Raw genomic sequence first — 6119 nt, forward strand, 5'->3', positions numbered from 1 at the left:
GATTGCTTTTCCATCAGAGTCACGAAGGGCAAACAGTTATTGGTGCATGGCTCAGTCTCTTGGTAGGGTCACCTCTTCCCTCCCTCCCAGCCCCACCTCTATAATACAATGAATTTCTTTTTCTTTTATCCAATTTTTTGGCCATCCCTTCATCAGAAGGACTAATAACTAATAAAAATAGTTATTTTTTAAGGCCTTAAGTATGGGGGCAGAGACATCAAGACCTGAGGATCCTTGAGACTGTGTGTTAGAAGCAGTCTGCTCTATACAGTGGGTATTTAACTATCTTGTAAGGTTAGTCACAGCCTGTATCCAGATCTTAGGAGTAAGATGGGGTGGCCTTTTCTACAAGAAAGGTGACTCCATCACTCTTCAGCTAGCTGTGACCTAAAAGACAGGAGTCATACATTCCATTAAGAATCCTCATCTCCAGATGATACAATAACAAAAGATGCTTGCTGCCAAGCCTGACAGTCTGGGACCCACGTGGTGGGAGGAGCTCCCACAAGTTCGCCTGACTGGCTGTCATACCACCTCTGTCACCATGTGACAAACGCCAGCCAGTTCCAAGATGACAAACTGGGGCTCCAGTCACCCAAGGGTGTCCCCCCAACTCCCACCACAACTCACACAACCTGTGTGATAGTCTTAGCCCTCACTTGTCACAAAGCCAGACACCAGCAACGCACTGACCTTAAGGCTATCCTGTACCCTGAACAACTGTCCCAAAGCAGTTTGGAATTAAAGGAGTCCCTCTTGAGTTTACTATAGAATCCACCCCCAACCCCAACCCCCAACCAACTGGTTATTTAGGGCAAGCTGTTTTGCTTTTGTTTTTATATTGTCAGGATGCTGAAGATATTTACTAATTGTCTGAGGTAGGAGAACTTGTTTCCCAGCCTGACTTCCTCCTTAAATCGGTGCTGTTTGGCATCTGTCCATCTATTGTGTGGCTTTTCCCTTTTGCCCAGTACAGATCTCAGAACCTCACCCTCCTACCATCTGCATTTTTCCCCTGTCTTTGGCCCTAGGGTTGCTCCTCCACCTGCCCACACTTCCTTCCCAGGGTTTGCTCTAGCCACCCCCAGAGGCTGCTGACCCCTCTTCCTGCCAAAGCCAGCAGCCCTGTAACTCAATCTTGCCCGCAGCGCCTACCTGTGAATGAGGTGGTTGTCCTGGCAGTCAAATCCAATTAAGGCCTGTGTTTGCAAAAACCCAGCATTTATTCTGCTGGAGGTCTGAAAAGCTCTCAGATTCAATTCAGCAGCAGCCCGTAGAGGCGGGATAAAGAGTCCTGGCGGTGGGGCTATCAGCCTTTTTCATCTGGTTGCTTTGAGCCACAGCTGATGTGATGGCCAGAGCCTGGGCTTTGGAGTCACGTCGATTTGATTTTGATTCAAAACTCAGCCATTTGCTGATTGCTGTGTGGCCTTACATAACTTGCTTAAGTTCTCTGTTTTCTTACCTGTTGGGAGGTGAGGCTGTAAGTAAGTGGTGTATGGTGCACAGCTGAGATCCCAGCCTAGCAGCTAAGGGAAGAAGATGGAGAATTTTTCTAGGCCAGCCATGGCTACAAAGAGAGACCCTGTCTCAAATAAATAAATAAATAAATAAATAAATAAATGGTGGTGGAAGAGGTTTAATAAAATGCTCATCTTTTAGGATTTAAACAAATAAAGATAATTAATGTATTCAGGTCAGAGTAAAGCATAGTTCTCACTAGACTGAGGAGAGCAAAGGCAGAAAAGGACCAGCTGATGGCAGGGCTCTGGGTTTGTCCCGCAGCTGCACCAGCCAGCTGGGTGTTCATGGGGCCAAGTTCCGATCCAGAGAATGTCACACCACACAAGGCTAATTCAAGCAGGAGGCCATCTTGGGGACTCAAGCTTAGCATCAGATAAACTCTCAGTAAATCTCCCCACTTTTCTAAGGGAGGAGAGAGTGACCACGGGAGGAGACATTCTGGAAGGGAGAGGAGATACCCTCCACCAAGCACAGTGTGCTCTCAGTGACCCTTCGGGCTCCTGAGTGCGTATGCAAATTAGATGGCTTCATACCTCTTCCGGAAGTGGTCTTGGTGATTGGCCAAGAGGGTGGGCACGTAGCCGTATTGTTCCTTTCGTCCTTCCTTTCTGGAAACATAAGGCTGCAGAGATAGGAAGAAAGCAAAATGCATGCTAACAGAAACCCAGTATGGAGAACTGAGCAATGACTGCTTTTATCAACCTCTACCCAAGACAGGTTAGCATGGAGTCAGCCAAGGTCACTCCTGTGGACACAACTACTTCACGGTTTCTCTGGAAACACTGTTTTCTGATAGCAGGAAATGTCCATGTTTCTTTCTACTCTAAGTAAAGGTGGTGTTTGAAAGTCTCTAGTAGTCCGAGCATGGCGAACATGGCTCTGACATGACTTGCTCTTCCGCTGGTCCCTCTTCCGCTGGTCCCTCTGCCTTGCTAAATTGTTTTCTAAACATTCCTAAAGCCAACCACCATAGTCCATTCCCTTCTTTGGCCACTTCCTCCTCCTGAGGCTGACCACCAAGGTCCAGCTATGGAAGTCCAGCAAGCAAAAGCCCCCTTCAGATGCCATAATTAACATCCCCAATTGAAATACACCAACCCACCCTGACACAGGGGTTTCCCTTTATAAACTGCCACTTGCCTGTGGGCTATGTCTTCTCTATCCAGAGGCAGTCCTTTGTCCCTCCGGGGCAAATAACCCCCCTCCCTTTCTCTTCGCTTCTCTCTCTGTATTCTGTCATTGTCTCTTGGTCACTGCCCTTTGTCCTTCTGGGGCAAATAAATCTCCTTTGTGCTGAGAACTTGGTCTTGGTGTGTCCTTTCGGCCTCCAGAAGTGGCAGGCATGTTCCCTGCAGGTGCAGAAGCCAATACTAAGCCAACGCCACCGTCACCTTCTTGGATTGGTTATTTTTGTTTGACGAGGTTAGACAGGATGACATGTGTCTCTCTTTTCCAACCCAAAGAGTTCCCGATTCACTCAGCATCACACAGAAACACGACAGGGCCACAAAGGGAGGGAAGGGCTCATTCCCTTGAATCTGAACCAGTGTCAGTTGTGAAATGTCAAGTCTGCTTGCTTAGAAGAGAGTGATTTGTTACTCAAGACCCCAGAACTCCATACTCTAAAGAACTCAAGATAAAACAAGCTTTACTGTGTTTTTCCTATGTATGCATACTCATAGTAAAGTTTAATTTACAGATTAGACACAGTAACAAGTTACCAACAATAATAAAAAAAAATTATGATGATAGGCTGCAATAAGAACCATGAATTGTGCTCTTACTACATATATGTTTATACACATATATTCATTATATGTAAATATATTAAATATATTATAAACATTGTGTGTGTGTGTGTGTGTGTGTGTGTGTGTGTGTGTGTGTGTGTGTGTGTGTGGGTGCCCCTTTTCTGGTTGAGCACGAGTAGAGTAACAGGAATCCTGACATATAAAACCATGGACTGAGCAGTTCGGATTGTCTGAAACTGTGGCTGCAGACAAACGATACCAGCTTTCTTGGTTTCGGTTTCCATCCCTGTAAGTAGAGGATGACATACAACGACACAGTGTCCTTCAGGACTCCAGCCATCCCCGGCTTTCCAACAGCCTTTATGAACTACAGACTTGGCACTGGTGTGAAATCAAGGCACAAAGACTTGGTGAGGGCAGTTCTCCCACCTGAGCCCACAGCTATAGACATCTCCCTTGGTGAGGTAAACAGAAGGACCACCCTAGGAGTGGGAGCTATGAAGTTAAAGAAGCCATAGTGGGGGAGGCCGCTTTTCTCAGCAGCAAATAACCTTCCCACTGCCAGATTACAGGGTTGTTAAAGGCAAAGCACTCAGCAGAGAGAGAAAGGAGGAGGTATACAATAGGCTTAGACATGCAACCTTGGAACCTAACCGAGGTGGTAAATCACCACAGTGGAGAAGACATACTCACTTTATTTTTTCTGTCTCACTGTTGTATTTCATAACACGGAGGAGATGTCCTCAGAAAACTGGGGGGTATCAGGAAGCCAGCTCATGGAAACAAGAAAGTGTCCCCGGCTGTGTATGAAAGACTGATACGTGGTACTCTCCTACGAAGATCAGAAGTTGGTCTGGCATTTGTCCTTCCATCGATGACTATTTGTCTTATGAGGCTGGGGGTTACTCCACAGCACTTGGTGTCTATATTTGTTTGTAACCCAAAGATATTGTCTATGTGTGTCTAGATCTAGGTCTTTTTAAGTCAATGGTTCTCAGCCTTCCTAGTGCTGCAACCTGTTAATACAGTTCCTCATGTTAGGTTGATTTGCCAACCATAGAATTATTTTCTTAGCTGCTTCATAACTGGAATTTTGCTACGGTTATGAGTCATAATTTCAATACCCAATAGGCAGGATATCCTATTGCAGCCCCTTTGAAATGGGTTATGACCCTTTGGGTCAAACCCCACAGGTCGAGAACATCTGTTTGAAGTGATTTACCTGAGAGATGAGAGCCCATCAATCTCCATTCTCTCCTCTCTGCAGCTTAGAAATACTTAATTTTCTAAAGTTATCATCAGTTAGTTCTGTTCCTTAGCAATGTGGCAGCTCTCAAGTGTGACCCCCATTCTCTTTACCCGTCAGCATTTATCAGTTTTCTCCATCACTAGTCTACCTTTCAGTTCTCACACCATGTTCTTTACTTCCTGAGAAGTGCCCTCCAGGTCAGTGATCCACCATTTATACCGTCATTTGCCTGTATTTCCACTTCCAAGGTGGGGTTTGATTCTTTGATTGCATTTTTGACCATCTATTCCCTCCCCTCCACCCACTACCTCCCACTGTTGAAAGTTCTATTTGTTAGCTTCTTTTGAGACAAGGTCATGGATGTAGCCCAGGCTAGTCCTACACTCCCACTCTTCCTACCTCAGCTGCTTGAGTACTGGAGCTATAGGCATGTGCCAAGGTAGAAGACCTTTTGTTAACCAATTTTTTTAAATTTAAAGATATACTTTTATTTTCTGTGTATTGGTGTTTTTCCTGCATGCATATCCATTGCATGCATGCATTACATATGGAAGTCAGAAGGGGGCATCGGGTCCCCTGGAACTGTTGTTATAGACTTGTTAGGAGCCACATAGCTGCCGGACTCGAGCTTGGGTCATTAGAAAGAGCATACAGGGTCCTTAACTGCTGAGACATCTCTCCAATTCCTTGTCATTCATTGTCATCTCATCTCTGATAATACCATTCTAACTTGTCATTCAAGCCATCCCTCTGAATACACCAAATTCATTTGTAATCAGAAGTATTTTAAATTTTTTCTTTTGTTTCTTGGAGGAAGCCTCCTTTAGAAGGCTGCTTCCTTGCAGTCTTGAGAAACCTCCACTTTCCTTTTTAAGTAAACTACATCTTGGATGCTTCTATTCGTTCACCTCAACTGAGAGGGAGTATTTGGTTAACTAGCAAGGCCCTGGGATATTTGCTACAAGCATGGTAGCTGTAGGTACATTGGCATATGCCTTTGGTTGTCATGCATTTCTACAATTTACACCAGAGGGATAGGCAGGTCTTTGTTTCCTAAAGTCTTAACTCTATGAGGTGCTGCTAACAGCGCCTTCATGTTTAAGGAGCCTCTAAAGAATTTGCTCCCCTGTAAGCCTTTGTCTGGGAATCCCAAACTTTCCAGATAGAATCCAGAACTTTCTACAAATGAAATGTTAAGACTGGTACTTTTATGGGTTTTCAATGAGACCCAGCCTAGAAAGGAGTGAAACTCGAAAGCCTATGAACCATGGGATTAGTATTTCCTCAGGAAAGCAATTTAAGGTGACATCACCTAAGTACTGTATCCTAGAAGGGTCTTAGGCCTGAGGCCTACTTACCAGGCCTGCTAAGTAGGCAATTGCTAAGTAGAGCCTACTCTGAGCAGTAGCCCTACAGATGGCAAGGACGTCATGAAGGATGCGTACAGCAAAAGCCCCCGAGTCTAAGGCCAAAAGACCTCTTCTTAGATCTCAGGAGCCCACACCAATTGCTATCAGCTTCTTGTTTACCTTGTCACATGGAAGGCTCACTTCTAGAACTTATTGTATTTAGAGTAATAGAGTAATCAAGAAATG

The sequence above is a fragment of the Arvicanthis niloticus genome, chromosome 16 (assembly GCF_011762505.2).
Source record: "Arvicanthis niloticus isolate mArvNil1 chromosome 16, mArvNil1.pat.X, whole genome shotgun sequence".
Taxonomy (NCBI): domain Eukaryota; kingdom Metazoa; phylum Chordata; class Mammalia; order Rodentia; family Muridae; genus Arvicanthis; species Arvicanthis niloticus.